Raw genomic sequence first — 15268 nt, forward strand, 5'->3', positions numbered from 1 at the left:
AGTTGTCTTTAAAGCCACTTCCACATCCCAAGGGCATATGAGAGAGAGAGAGAGAGAGAAAATGGAACTGGAAGCACATGCCTCCAAACTGGTGACCCAAAGGGCCCTCTCCTCAATAGGTTGAGTAGGCTCCTGTTTAGCTTCTCCCGCAGACCATGTTCCATATTCATACAGAGTTTTCTAATGTCACAAGTATTAATTGAACCCTGCTTAAGGAAGGGTTTCCACTCTTACACCCGCAGAAAAGGTTTGTGCGGTTGGCAGGGCTGTCTTCCAGAGAAGATCTACAACCACAGCACCTCCGAGAGCCAGGTAACTCAAAGGGAAGGATGCTACCCATTAAGTTTAGACGAAAGACCAATTCCAGCAGGATTCAAATTCTCTCTGCCTGGAGGTCACCCAACCATCTTCAGCTCATGAGAGCCAACATACACATTGCCTAGGGTTTTGTGGGTGCATTTCAGTAGCCAGTGAAGTGATTCTTTTATAAAACTGGACTCAGCTGAAGCCTGACTTCTTTGCCATGGTGCCTACTGACACCAGGGCCAAGTTTGGCCTATGACTAAATGGCTTTGGAATCCACTGAGAAGCTTTGGAATCCACCTTTCCCTGTAGTCGAGAACGGTCGTCGAAGCCTTAAGCAAATAGCATGACACACAGCAAAGGGTAGGAGCTGTGAGTTGTGACAGCGACCATGGGATCCAGGCTTGCGTTCAGATGGATCCAAGCAGGGCTGTTGCCAGAATTTACTGGGACCAGGGCAAGATGACAAAAAACAGCTCCTCTTCCTGTAGCTCCATCCCTCCACAACTACCCCCCTCCCCCACGTCATTATCTCAGCTCAGAGGGCTCGCCTCCCTCAGACAGGCTCCTAGGTCAGTCCCCGCCCCACAGTCACATTGGTCCACGCTCCCTCCTCCTGCATCAGGGCATGGCCCTGAGGGAGTGGTGGCTCTCAGCAGGAAGAGGAGCAGTTTTTGCTGGGTCCTGAAGTAACCCTTAGGCCTGAAAAGGAGCCTGGTAAGTGAGGGGACCTGGAGGCTGCTGCTCAAGGCCCCACTACTCCTGTCTAGGGCCAGATGCGAATCCCCTGCTCACTGGGTTGCTCTCAGCCAATTGTAGCACGTCAGTTGCCCACTAGAAAGTGCAGCACAACCCAATCTTACTTGGAAAGAGAAATTCTCTAGTGGCCAACTCATGGTCCTTTGTACCCATGGAGCGGCAAAAGGGGTCATAGCGCACCCAAGAATCAGACCCAGAGGGAGCAGCTTTAGGCAACAACAGTGTTAAATCACTCAAGAGAAGTTTTGTATTTATAAGTCACCCATGACCATGTAACAGGACATTGAAAAGCTGAAAATAATACTTAGAACAAAGCTTTGCCCAGGGTCCCAGAGAAGAGTAGCTGCTCTGCCAATGGAAAGGGAACGAAAAATAAGCCAGAGAGATGGGGCTGGTGAACAACAGAGGGTAAAACAGTTAGAGGAATTGACCTAAAGACCTTACACACCAAACCAGCTACGGCGGATGCTACAGCACAAATACTCTGGGAGGGAGTGTCTGGGGGAGGCCAGAGGCATGGCCAGGTTGTTACTAGCTCTGGCCATTTCCAGTATCTAGAAAGGCCTCGGGCAACCGCAAGTTCTGAGGCCGCACTAACTTATGCCTAGAGTCAAGCAGCCCCAGAGCTGTAGAGCAGGAAGCATGGTGTAAAATGCCCACCATATTTCACACCAAACACTGTACAGCCAGCCTTGAGAATCAGGGCCTCTGGTTTAAAAAACAAACAAACAAACAAAAAAGTCAATATTTAAAGCCACAAGGGACCCTCATGCTCACCTTGTCTATCCTCCTGCATCACAAAGGCCAGTGAATTCTACTCACTAGTGCCTCAGTGGAGAAATGCAATCTCCCATTAATGGGGCAATCCAGCTGTCCTTCCCCATGGAAAATGCCCCATTAACTGCCGTTGAATTCAATGTCAATGATCATTTTCAGGCGCAAGAGCTGGAGTAGGTTCAATCTTGAACCAGTTCAGTGTTCTTTATCCACATCCTCACCAAGGAGTTCTCCCTGTGCTTTGAGCGGAAGGATGCTGCCTCTGACCCATGTTGCAATCTAACAAAGAGAGATAAACAGGACTTTTAGACCCTGGCCTAACGGAATACGTGTATGCAGTACAATTCTGTTCCCACTGAATTAGATGGCAAAGTGCCCACGGACTTCAATAAGAACAGGAGCAGGGTTATGTTGATCACTAATACAATCAGTCTTGAAGCCTTCTCAAGGTGGATGTTGTATGCAAGAGAGAATGGTACAGGTACTCATCCAGCTCTGGCAGCTGCTGCGGCGGGGGGAGATGGGGACTGGAAATGTAATAGAAATGGGTGAAGGCAGAGTTGGAATAATGAAATCAAAGGATCTAAGTGGGGCCTTGTGAATCATCACTTGTTGCTTGAATTCCTTTGTTGCCATGTGAGTTTGCTGCAGAATCCATCTATTTTAATCAGGATTGTAGTTGTCCTCCACATGGTTTACAAATGCACCTCAGTCTTGTCTATTCTCTGCCTGTGGTATAACTTTGGTATAAACTTTGGTATAAACACCAAACCTAAGCCTTCAAAAATTCATGAATGAGGACACCTGCTTCCCCCCAAAAAAGGTTTTTGTTTGTTTGTTTTAAATCCCAGGATTTTTAAACCCAGATATTACACTTACTTGGTTTTTGACCCTTCCAAGAAGGTTACAAATATCTGGGTGGTGGTTGTTTTTTTTAAATGAAAGCTGAAATTTTCAAAGCAAGAAAGCCCAAGCTGGGGTCATAAACAAAAAACCAAGTACTGAGAGCCTCACTATGAAATCCAGAGGGTTGGCAACACTGTTTAAAAAATAAAAAATAAAGAGACATTGATGACAGATCTAAATTATACTGACGTATAGAAAATCCAGCGGGATCAATCCATCCCTAAACCAATTTAAACAAAAATAATAATCAGGGACCCAAACCTCTGGAGCAATGTACAGGTTTGTTTGCTCTTACAGTCATCCAGCCTGATATCTCTCATTGCCTCATCTTTCAGTAAGGAAGAACTCCAGTTTCCCTTCCCCGTTGTGATGAAGCATAACCTGGATACCATAACTTCCAATATTACTACCATTAGTTCTGCTTTATCAAGCCCTTTCTGACTTTTCCATTAAAAGAGGACGACAAAGATAAATGGCAGAGCGCCTTGATTTCACTTAAGGAACCCAAGGCATCTATTCTTTCCACCTGGCAAAGCTTGACAGCTTCCCAATGTTATTTTCTGTGAAGGCAGCCTGATTTTCCAAAACATTGTTTTAGTGCCTAAAAGCGTTGCTAGGAAGCCTTCCTTCCGGAGCTGGGTTGTGTGTCCGTAATAAAATGGTATGTTGGGAAAGATCGGTAACAGAACGGATCATAATAAGTACATGCAGAGTCATTTAAGAAAATCAGAGATGGCTAGTTAATATTTAACAGGCCTGATTACAGGAGGGAAAGAATGGGTGCCAAAGGAACAATCAGTTGGTCTGACCTTCCTGGTATTTTATACATTAGCCTATTTTAGTCTTTGAAAATTGATGTGCTGCAAAGAGTTGTGGGTGGCTGAGATTTCCAAAGCACCCAAGTCCTACTGAGAGTCAATGGTTTTGAAAATCATCCCCCAGATGAATTGTGAACGTACGACATTAGCTCAGAGGGGATTATTCATTCAATGAATTTCACCTTTGTTTTTGCAGTCTGTAAGTGATCCCCAAATACCTGATGAAATTCTTCAGTGCATTCAAATTTGAAGAATGTCTTTAGCAAACAGTTCTTGGTTTGGTGATCATTTGCAAGTTACAAACATCCACCATTCATACTGTGTCAATTTCTAACCCATGCTAAAGAATTCAAGAGGAGGGTTCTCATGATTCATTCTCTGTTCTGGAGGCAGGGTTGTCCAATGGCTACAGACTGGATCTCAAGAGACCAGGGATTCTATTCCCAGCTTTGTCACTGGTTTTCTGGGTGAACTTGGGCAAGTTGTTTCACCACCTCATGCCTCAGTTTCTCCATCTGTAAAATGGGTATGATGATACTTTCCTCCTTACTAAAGCACTTGGATATCTAAGGATGAATACCAATGTATAAGAGCCAGGTAATATTAATTTCCACAAGATTTTACAGTAGTTCCCATAGAACCTTCCTGGTTTCACCCTATTATATTCTAAGGACTTTTTCTCTTGGTGGGGGAGAGTTTAACAACCCCCCCTAACCCGTTCACACTCTCCTCTTGATAATAGGCAATTATCATTGTAACATTCATATATACTGAAGCTCACTGGAGGAAGAACACATCTTGTACTTATCCTTTTATCAAGCAGCTCTGATTCCCAGTTTACTCACCGGTTCCTTTCATGTTATCCGGAGGTATCTAGGCATAATGGTTATTTCAATACCCATTCTGTTCATCTTTGGGAAGGGAGTAAAAAAAATAAAAATAAAAAAAAAATTCATGGCTATAGCTATGAGCATAGTCAAAGAGCTGCACAAGGGAGAGAAAAATCTCACCCTTAATTAAAAACTTCCCTGGGTGCCAAGACTGATGTAACAGACTGTGTGGGTTTTGAGTAAGTTAGCATTCTAGCTGCAGAATTCTGGCTAAGTATGCTGTAATTTGTAAAGTAAATTGTCTAGAGGGTCTGTTAAACAAGCTGATGCAATAGTGCTGCAGAGATACAATTAAGACATGATTAAGGACTCAGCCTCCTCATGAGACTCCATTGTTTATAGTTTCACTAGCTTCCAGAGATGACATTCTGCTTCTGCAGGGTTGAAGGTGTACATCAGGAGTGACATGCACATGCCTGTCCCACTGAGAGGGTGTGGCCAGCAGTACATCCCTCCCATTAAAGAGGAAGCACATAGCAAGAAGTGCCATTGAGGAGGAGATGAAAGTGACCAAAGCAGCAGCACTATTTGCTCAGCAACTCATAGGGAAATTTCAAACCAAGCAAGAGTGAACACCCTATCAAGCTAGCTGTTGTTTTCATGGGTATCTGCCAAGATGGAAAAGCAAAGCAAAAATCAAACCATTATAACTGAAAAACGATAGCACTTATGTTGTGCTTTTAGCCTTCAAAGGACTTTACAGACATCAACTAATCCTCATTATATGCCTGTGGAGTTCTTCATGAAATCCTGTTCCCATTTTACAAGTAGGGAAATCGAGTCTTTTTGTACAGCGCCTAGCACAAAGGGATGCTGATCCATGACAGATGCCTGAGCACTAAATAATACAAATAGTAATAATTTTCCCAAACCACAGAAGGAAGTGAAAGCTAGGGTTGGCATTCAGGAGACTTGCACTCAGAACACTCTGCCACATGGAGAGGCAAATAATGTAAATGTAGAATAGCATGTTAAGAATCTATATCAGACAGTCACAGGATGGCAGTTCACATTCAGCCAGGGTGAAATTCAGCACTGGGCAGGCTGTCAGTAAAGGCCTATGTATCACTTAAGTCCTCTAAATAAAGCTTTAATGAGGCCTCAAACTGGTCCACTGCCCAGGGGCAAATTTCACCCCTAGCATATTTTATTTTAAAGGATCCCAAAGCACTTCACTGATTAATGCTAGATGGTAAAGACAGATGGTTCTAGAACCAGCTATATAATACAGTACTGGCAATAAGTCACACATGAACACACTAGTATTACCAACCACAAACATTCAAAAATCATGAGCAAGGCCCCTATGTAGCTAGTTAAGTTAACCTGATCAAACCAAACAGTGCATCAGATGCTGTTTTCTCACGTAGTCCCACATCAAATTTATAAGCAGAGACACAGAGTTGTGAAACAAAATTACAACTTAATTTACCGCTTCCATGGTCTTCATTGAAGTTTGGCTCAGGCCCTTAATGACTAAAATAAGAGCCAGAAACATGTTAACAACATCTGGGAACTGGAAATCAAGGAGTTCTGAGTGCCTGCTTGCCTTTGTATTGCATATTCTTTAACTTATTTCTTAATGTATAAACATTCTTTTCCTTCCCCTGGCATTCAATAATGGCACTGCACACACGTTTAAGGTTCTGTATGAATGTAAGTGGTGGCAAAATCAGAGCCTTAGTCACTTGAATATGCTCTTGGTGAGGACCAGCTCCTGTATCTTTACTGGGAGTGAAGGGTGCTTAGGACCTTGCAGTGAGATTAGCTTAAAACTCGTGAGATTTAAAAACAAAACAACACACAAAAAACCCACCACATTAAAATTTGGTGTGGGGGGAGGAGAGATTATGTGCCTCCTTGTTTTGATCAATTAGGGGTCACATTGTCATGCTTTACTCAAGCTCTGGGGCCAGCAGGGGCCACTGGATTTTCAGAAGTGGCAGCTTGGGAAGTTTTCTCTCTCTCTCTCTGGCCCTTTGCCAGAACCCAGCTTTTGTTAACTTTCAGCCCAAAAAGTGACTCTGTTGGTCAAAGTATTTGTTGGACTTTGCAGGACTGCTGCGCAGCTTCTTTTACGGTGAGCTGGGGTAGCATAGAGAGGGACGTCATCTGTGCTCTCTTGTGGGCAGCACAACCTATTGCTTAATGTACAGATGACGGTATGGGCGCACTGAGGGAAAAAACGAATCCGCTGCACCCTTCTTACTCAGCTGAGATGTGCTGATTGATAAATCCCTGCCTCAGGGTTTGTGCCACAATAGCATGCTGGGTCTGATATTGGAGGGCAGACCTTTGCTAGTCTTACACTGGTAATTATGCACAGGCATTGATGCATAATCCATCTTGGCAGCAGAGCGCAGAAAACTCTCTTACAGCTACTCTTCTAACTTTGCTCTTATCAGATGTCCTTCTGAACAGCCAAGTTCATTTGTTCTCAAGTAATACATACGGGATTGCCAAAATGAGCCAGGCCCCACTGCTATTTGAACATTTAAGTGGTATGAGAGGACCGTCTGCCGCCCCCCGCCCCCTCTCCAAAAGGCTGCAGCATGAAAATCATTTATACAAGCATCACATCTGCCTCAGGCTTTGATCCCATTTTTGTTTAAATCAGTGGGAGTTTTGCCATGGTCTTCAAAGGGAGCAAGTCGGGGTGCTCAGTGTGCTGTGAATGTATTCTCGCTGCTCTTCTGTAAGCACCTTGGCTTCCTGATTGCAAATGGAACCTGTAGGGTGTTTTCAAGCAATACCCACTCTCCTCTTCTCTGCTTCCTCCATGAGGGGCCAAGAGCCACCAACTCTCATTGAAACCTTTAGAGCCTGCTCCTGCATTACATGCACACCCAACACCCATCCCCGCCATCCATTGACTTCAGTGAGAGTTCACATCAGGACCCAGTTCCCCATTGATCATTTTCTGATTGTTCTCCTGGAATTTCTGACCCAGGTTCAGTTCTATTCCAAATAGCTTGTTCCAAGGTGTTCTTGCAGATAGTGCTTAGATACAAAGATAGGTGCCTAGGACAGCTACATATATTCACTTGTTATATTGGTGTCTAATTGTGCTAAGTGCTTTGTGAAAACAAAGTTTAAGAAAAAAATCCCTAACCCAATGAGTTTACAAGATAGAGCCACCATACAGATAAGCATTGTGATAGATCACTACCGACATGAGTGGTGACTGGTGAAGTCTAGCAAAGGAATCAAGTGCATGCTAATGGCTTGTACATCTTGTATGGTTTGCATAGTTCTTTAGAGAGTTTTCATCTCCTTTGTCCGGCCTTCTCTATGAAGAGATTTCAGGACATTAGAAGATCAGAATCAGCCCAAGTCTCAAGCAGACTAGATGAGGAACCGCCCAGTTCCTTCCTCTAGAAGATCTTGGCTCAGAGTCATTTTCCTCCCCTTCCCAGCATCATTTTAATGCTATTTATATTTAGTTAATATTGCAGATTTTTGCTCTGTCAACTCAAGAAGGGAATCAGACTGCTCTGCAAGTTACTACCAGAAAAACACCAGCCAGCGTATGGATTTTTAAGAGTTTTACTAATAAACAGCATTGCTGGCACCATATCCTACTGACTTAATCCAGGTTAACAGTAAGGGGGGGTTCTATGGGACGGTTAGAATCGCAGTTTGGAATGCTAACAATAGCCATTGTCTTAGAGAAAAGAATAGGTTATTCTTTTAACTAAAGTTACATTGCCCCACCCTCAGCCGTGTTTATCTCAGCTCTGTATAGTCAAGTCAGTTGCAGCAGGGGGTGAGGGGAAGATGTGCATTAGGCATGCTTAGTATTAAACCAATTGATGCTAGTTAATTTCTTTATTTAAGAGAAATCTTTTAATTGGGAAAAGAAACAACATGCAATTTGGAAAGTGCAACCTCTGTCACTGGATTTCAGCAGCTTTTATAAGCTCAAGAGAGATGGGGAAGAAAAAAAATCCATAGAAAACACCTTGATTGTTAATTAATACTGCTCTGACTGCCTATGTTCACACAACACAAAAATAAATCCAAACTGGTTTCTTCTATCTATGCTGCCACTCCATAGACTGGCAGAAATCAAGGCTTGCAAACCTACAAGGTCCTAAGCATCCTTCACTCCCAGTAAAGATACAGGAGCTGGTCCTCACCAAGAACATATTCAAGTGACTAAGGCTCTGATTTTGCCACCACTTACATTCATACAGAACCTTAAACATGTGTGCAGTGCCATTATTGAATGCCAGGGGAAGGAAAAGAATGTTTATACATTAAGAAATAAGTGTAAAGAATATGCAATACAAAGGCAAGCAGGCACTCAGAACTCCTTGATTTCCAGTTCCCAGATATTATTAAAATGTTTCTGGCTCTTATTTTAGTCATTAAGGGCCTGAACCAAACTTCAATGAAGACAATGGAAGCGGTAAGTTAAGTTGTAATTTTGTTTCACAACTCTGTCTCTCTGCTTATAAATTATGTGAGACTAAGTGAGAAAACAGCATCTGAGGCACTGTTTGCTTTGGTCGGGTTAACTCTACCAGCTACATAGGCATTGTCTCTAAGCCTTGTAAAAAAGGCATTTAGCTATATTAGTAAACTGATAAGTGATCAGTGCTATCTGCATTTCATTTGGGAAGGGGACTTCAAATGCATTTTGGTTAGCTTTTGAGATAAGTCTTCACTCACCACATAAACAAGCGTATCAAGATTCAGACCTACTGAAGAACACTATCAAAAAAGAAGCAATCTTATAGAATTATGGGACATATTACTAGAGGCATTAGCTGCTAATACACGTTTCAAATCAGAGAATTATTTTCCCCTCCCATTCCTACTGTGACTTTCCATAGCACTTTTTCTTCAGATTTTACAGAGTTTCTCTCTCTCTTTTTTTTGTTTTAAACTTGCAATCTGTGATTTAAACATGGTGTGGTATTTCAGGGAGTAACATAGCAGACAGCAGTTGACTGGAGAGTAGATTAAGCAAAGTACAGCACCTGATTTATCTCCAGGTTCCTCCATAGTTTTACAGAGTACAGAAAGATTGGCCCACATCCTCAAACACATTTAGGCTCCTAAATCAAAGGAAGTTAGAAGCCTAAATACCATGGCCCAGATCCTCAAAGGTAAGAAGTAGTGAACAGAGGACAGGGAGTCCTGCCTTAAGAATAGTGTCTGCACCTCTTATTGAAGCCAGTGGCATTTATTTGTATTTTGCAGCAGCGGCATCTCTAGTTTCTATTCCTAACGCTGCCTGCTTGTGACCTTGGGCAAGTCACTCAATCTGTGTGCCTCAGTTTCCCTGATCTGTCAAACCACTCCAATAATACTCAGCTCTGGGGTATATTGTGTGGCTTAACATTCGTTTGTCAAGCACTTGGCTATGCCCAGGTGAAGGGCACTCTATAAATACTCTAAGTGATCCTCTGTTAAGGTTAAGAAGCAATGAAGGAGGGTGGCCTTGTGGTTGAGGCAGGGGATTGGGACTCAAGAGATCTGGCTTCAGCTCTTAGCTCGGCCACACTTCCTGAGTGACCTTGCCCAAGGACACTTTAATCTCTGCCTGAGTTTCCCCATCTGTAGATTTCCCAGTGTCTCCTTTTTCTATTTAGACTGTGAGCAGTTTGGGGAAGTGTCTCTCTTTCTAGGTGTTTATACAGTGCCTCGCACAATGGGGCAACAAAGGTGCTAATGGAACACAAATAATACACAATATTTCCTGTTTCAAGGGCAGCCTCTGAGCAGAGCTACAATGGCAGGAATGGGTTAAGAAACCATCTGAAACTGTATGTTCATTTGCTGCCCCATCACAATTCTTTTACTTGGAGCTGGAGATCTCAGCAACTGTCAGCCAAAAGAAAATAGGTAGGTTTGGGCTAAGTCTGGCAAAGTTCTCCCTCCTTCAAGCAGCAAACTTTAATGTCCTCGTCAGAGCCTGTGCAGATTACTCGGATCATGCATCTAGCATCTGAATGCTCCCCCAGTGTAGGAGTTGATGCTTTAGTCATCCAAGGTTTATGAAAGAGAATTGACTCCACTTATTAAAGATGCACTGGATTGTGTTCTCTCTGACAGAATACTCCTGGGAACCTGGCACTCAGCTCAGCTATTCCACATTGAGGAAACATCCCACTGTGGCTACTCTTAATATGCCAGATCCCTGTTCAGCATCTCTGAGGAGATGGCAGGGGCCATACTTCAGCTTCCTTAGGCAGGAAAGGGGAGGATTGGGAAACTCTAGGAGGTGTTTTCTAAAGTTTTTGATCAATATTCCTTGGTGTGCGCTTGCAAGAGGAGGGGGTGGGAAGGCAGGTGGAAAATACGTTTTCCACATCCCATGGATCTCAGGGGGAGATGGAGCGCCAGCCTCTATTTACTGGTATCTTCTGCTACACTTCCCAGCCTTCCCCCTCCGCCTAGGCAGCATGGTCCCCAAAGGCGATGTGCCACCGTTGGCTCTTCTGTCCCTAGCTGCATAATAACCTCTTCTCTGAAGGGGCAGCAGGAATGGTATGGAGATGAATGCTACTTCTGATTCCCAAGCAGATGCGCCATAGACCAAGTATCAGGGGGTAGCCGTGTTAGTCTGTATCTACAAAAACAACAAGGAGTCTGGTGGCACCTTAAAGACTAACAAATTTATTTGGGCATAAGCTTTCGTGAGTAAAAACCTCATCCGAAGAAGTGAGGTTTTTACTCACGAAAGCTTATGCCCAAATAAATCTGTTAGTCTTTAAGGTGCCACCAGACTCCTTGTTGCCATAGACCAGTGATTCTCAACCTTTCTATACTATATTCAGGAGTCTGATTGGTCTTGCGTACCCCCAAGCTTCACCTCACTTAAAACAACTTGCTTACAAAATCAGACACAAAAATGTCGCAGCACGCTATTACTGAAACATTGCTTACTCTCATTTTTACCACAGAATTATAAATCAATTGGAATATAAATATTGTTCTTACATTTCAGTGTATAGTATATAGAACAGTATAAATAAGTCATTGTATAAAATTTTAGTTTGTACTGGCTTCGCTAATGCTTTTTATGTCGCCTGTTGTAAAACTAGGCAAATATCTAGATGAGTTGATGTACCTCCTGGAAGACCTTTGCATACCCCTGGTTGAGAACCCTTGCATAGACAGCAACTACTCCCTAGCCTCACTTCCTAACTCCGACACACACAGCTTGAATAAACATGAGTCATGCTCCTCAGCCAGATGATCACTAGAATCTAGAAGACAGGAGGACCATAATGAAGTAATTCTGACGTGTGTGTGTGTGTGTGTGTGTATATATATATATATACACACACACACACACACACACACACACACACACACACACACACACACCCCCAGAATAAGCCTTTATGCAGATATTTTTTTTAATAAGATCCAACAGCTCCTTCCTAAGTCTTGTCAAACATATAAAGAATCTTAGATTTATATTTGGAAACAACACTAGAGCTTGCTACGTTTGACTAGAAACCAGCCTATGGAGTTACAGTACAACAACAAAAGCCTATTTTGAAATGGAGAGTAAAGGGTTTAAGGCCAAGATGTTCAAAGGTGCTGAGGGGATTTGAATGGTTGATCTCAACTGAAGTTAATGGGAATCCAAAATCTAACAGACAGCTTTCACAGTGTCACCCCATACTCTGCTCCTGGCACTCTCAACTCCAGCAAAGTTACAGGTGCTCAGCACCTCTCAGGATCAGGCCCTTAACAACAGGTATTTAGCAGCGATTGTGATTCCCAGAGCATCAGTTTTACAGAGAGAATAAAAAATTAATCTAGGTTATTACAAAGACCCAGAGACATGCTCCCCTCTCTGTTAATAGGCTGGCTGTAGAAGGTTTGAGACTGATTACACTTTTTATTCTCTTTACTTACATCCTACTCCCCTTAATTTATGTTGCAAACATTTTCCTTCACCAGGAGAAGCACTACCTGAGGACATCCATTGGTGGACTAGCCCTTTTCACAAAGGGCTGCACCCCTAATATCTAATGGGAGCTATATCTCAGCACGGGGATTGTTCATGTAACTATAGCTGTAACTAGCGCATACCCTGTTTTCTGTATCAAGTCCAGCGAGCAAGCGGCTTTCCCAGAGCTCAGACAAAACAAACAAATGAAAGCAATGGCTCTCATTGCCAAAGGTTTAAACTGAAAGCTCAAAGAGGGCCCCGGGTCTCCAAACAAAGTCAATCCAGGGATCGCTTTTTACAGTCCACACACTAGTAATTCATAAAGGCAACTTTGCCCCATATTACTTTCTTCCACAAAGAAAGTCTAGTTCCTACTGCACACTAAGCTTTTAAAAGGGAGAAATTAACTCCAGCTGGGCTCAGCCTGATCTCCCATGGACTGATAGCTCCATTCCTTCAGTAAGGGCATGCAGCTGTGATCCTTCTAGTCCTTGGGGAGAGTTAACCCTCTTCCTGCCAGCCTCTAGAGTGGAGTTTATACACCTTCTACAAATCATAAAACAGTCATGCTAAAAAAACAAACATCCTGGCAAGGATAGTCCTTGGCTTAGTCATTCTTGAACACATTGGTTTTAGCTTGTAAGTTTTTCAGGGCTAGGGCTGTCCCTTCTCTTGTGTTTGTACAGCACCTAGAACTAGCAGCAACAGATACAAATAGTAATAAATGCAGAAAGAATTAAGAGAAAATGGAACCTTATAGATTCGAAAATAGAGACTGCTGCCTTTTCAAGACTGGATTTTTAAAAAAGCAAAACAAAAAACTTAGACATGTTCCCCTTGAAACGTCACTGTTAAAGAAATTCCAGTGTTGCATATGAAAGATTGACCAGGTAAATTAAGTCACAACAAGATACTTAAACATGTGCCTAAACTGCAAGTACATCAGTACTCCCAGGATTATACATGTGCTTGGAGCTATGGACATGCTTAAGTATCTTGCTGAATCAGGGGAATAAATATGCAAAAAACCCATACATATATTAAAAAGTTAAATTACTTCAGAAATACCCCTTGAAGGTGCAAATCTCTGTGACTGTGGAGGTGCCTAAGTTTATGATTTATTCCTTAGCAGCAGCCATCTTCCTGCAAACAGCCAGGCAGAAACTATCTGCACTGACATCGACTTGAGAAGACCAGGAACTTTGAGCACCAAACATATATATATATATATATATGTTTATATATATATAGTGACTAATATGGCAATTTCCTGCAATATCCTTGAAAGACCTTCTTGTATTAAGTGTATGTGTTATTGGGAGCTGGGAGCCCAAAGGGGGTGCCCTTGGCAGAATATAGGTGAATACAGGTGCAGTTACCCTGAAACTGTGACATATACGGTGGCAGCATGCATGGGATCTATGACAGTGTGAATTGCTATAAGTGCCAACAGCAGTGAAAGCAAGTAACATAGGAGGGTGGGGGGAAACTCAGAGAAAAATCTCATAGTTAGGCTCAGAAGCATTAGAGTTTTATTGCAAAATGTCAGTAACTCGCGTTTCACTGTAGACACACAAACTGACAAAAATATATTTCCACTGATCAGAACCAAAATGCACAGAGAGGCAAAGTCAGAAAAATACTGCTTGAGAACTTATTAGAGTTTGATTTAAGGATATTTACCTTACATATTTTGCACGTGATGCTGACAATTTGTGTTTTAACAGTTATAAAACTTTCCCTTTTTGAATCTCCACATCTACTGTCATTAAATAATTATTGCCTGATCTCCACTGTTGTCTGACTGCTCTCTCTTAATTTCCTCCAAATGGGAAAATGTAAATGGATAAAAATTAAAAAAAAGTTTTAAAACATCTATATTATTGCTCAAAATTATAAAAAAGAAATAATTTAATTCTACACTCAGCATTTTCGGGAAAGGAATAGTGAAGAGAGAGACAGGAGAAAATGAGTTATAAACAGTTGATGGGAAGTCAGCTATTTGAGCTAGGCAGAGAATAGCAGTTGCACACTGAGGAGTGAACAAAGACACAGCTAGTCAGCTTCTTGCATTCTGATGACCAGAAGAGAACTGATGGTCTCAGGGAATGTCCAGCCCACTGGCAGAGTCCAGCAGGGGAGGGAAATATTAGAGCCAATGCCCTGGAGAGAAGCAGGGAAGATGCTGACAAAGGCCACATCCATGCTCCGTCCAGACCAAATACATCATTGCAACAGAGATCACAGACAGGTCTACGGGTACACCAGGAGCGATACAGCTGGAAAGGGACAGACTGCATCTAGAAACCCAGCTGCTTGCAGACCGGGAGTGCCCGCACAAGAAAGAAAAGAAGTATAAGGATCGTCAACATCAGCTCAAGATGGGGAATCTGTGCCAGCAAAACGTTAATCCAGTAGGCCGATCCAGACTCCATGTACCTGTCCCAATAGGTGGCATAGACTCCAAATTATTTCTTCGCTTTAAGGAGGGAGATGACATGGATGTGTTTTTGAAATGAGGTGTGAATTGAACAAAGTGGGGCAGGAGGACACTCCTGTCAGGGACAAAAGCCTTAGACATTTTTCACCCTTACGGACAGAGAACTATAGAGATTATGGGCACTGCAAACGAGCTTTGGTGCAAAAGTTTAAACTGACCCTGAAGTGTATAGGGCAAGGTTCTGGGGAGTTCAGAAAAAATGGGGACATGACCTATGCTGAGGTTTTAACTCAAATTAGGGGTTACAGAAGAAAATGGAGAACTGGTTAGGAGGTTACCACAGGTGATGAGGCCTACAAATTAGTGGGTTTAGAATAGGGTTGCCAACATTGTATTTTAAAAACAAGGGACTATTTTCTTAGCACCCCCGCTGCACCCCTCCTTCCAATATTATCAT

This window comes from Chrysemys picta, chromosome 19 (genome assembly GCF_011386835.1).
Source record: "Chrysemys picta bellii isolate R12L10 chromosome 19, ASM1138683v2, whole genome shotgun sequence".
Taxonomy (NCBI): domain Eukaryota; kingdom Metazoa; phylum Chordata; order Testudines; family Emydidae; genus Chrysemys; species Chrysemys picta.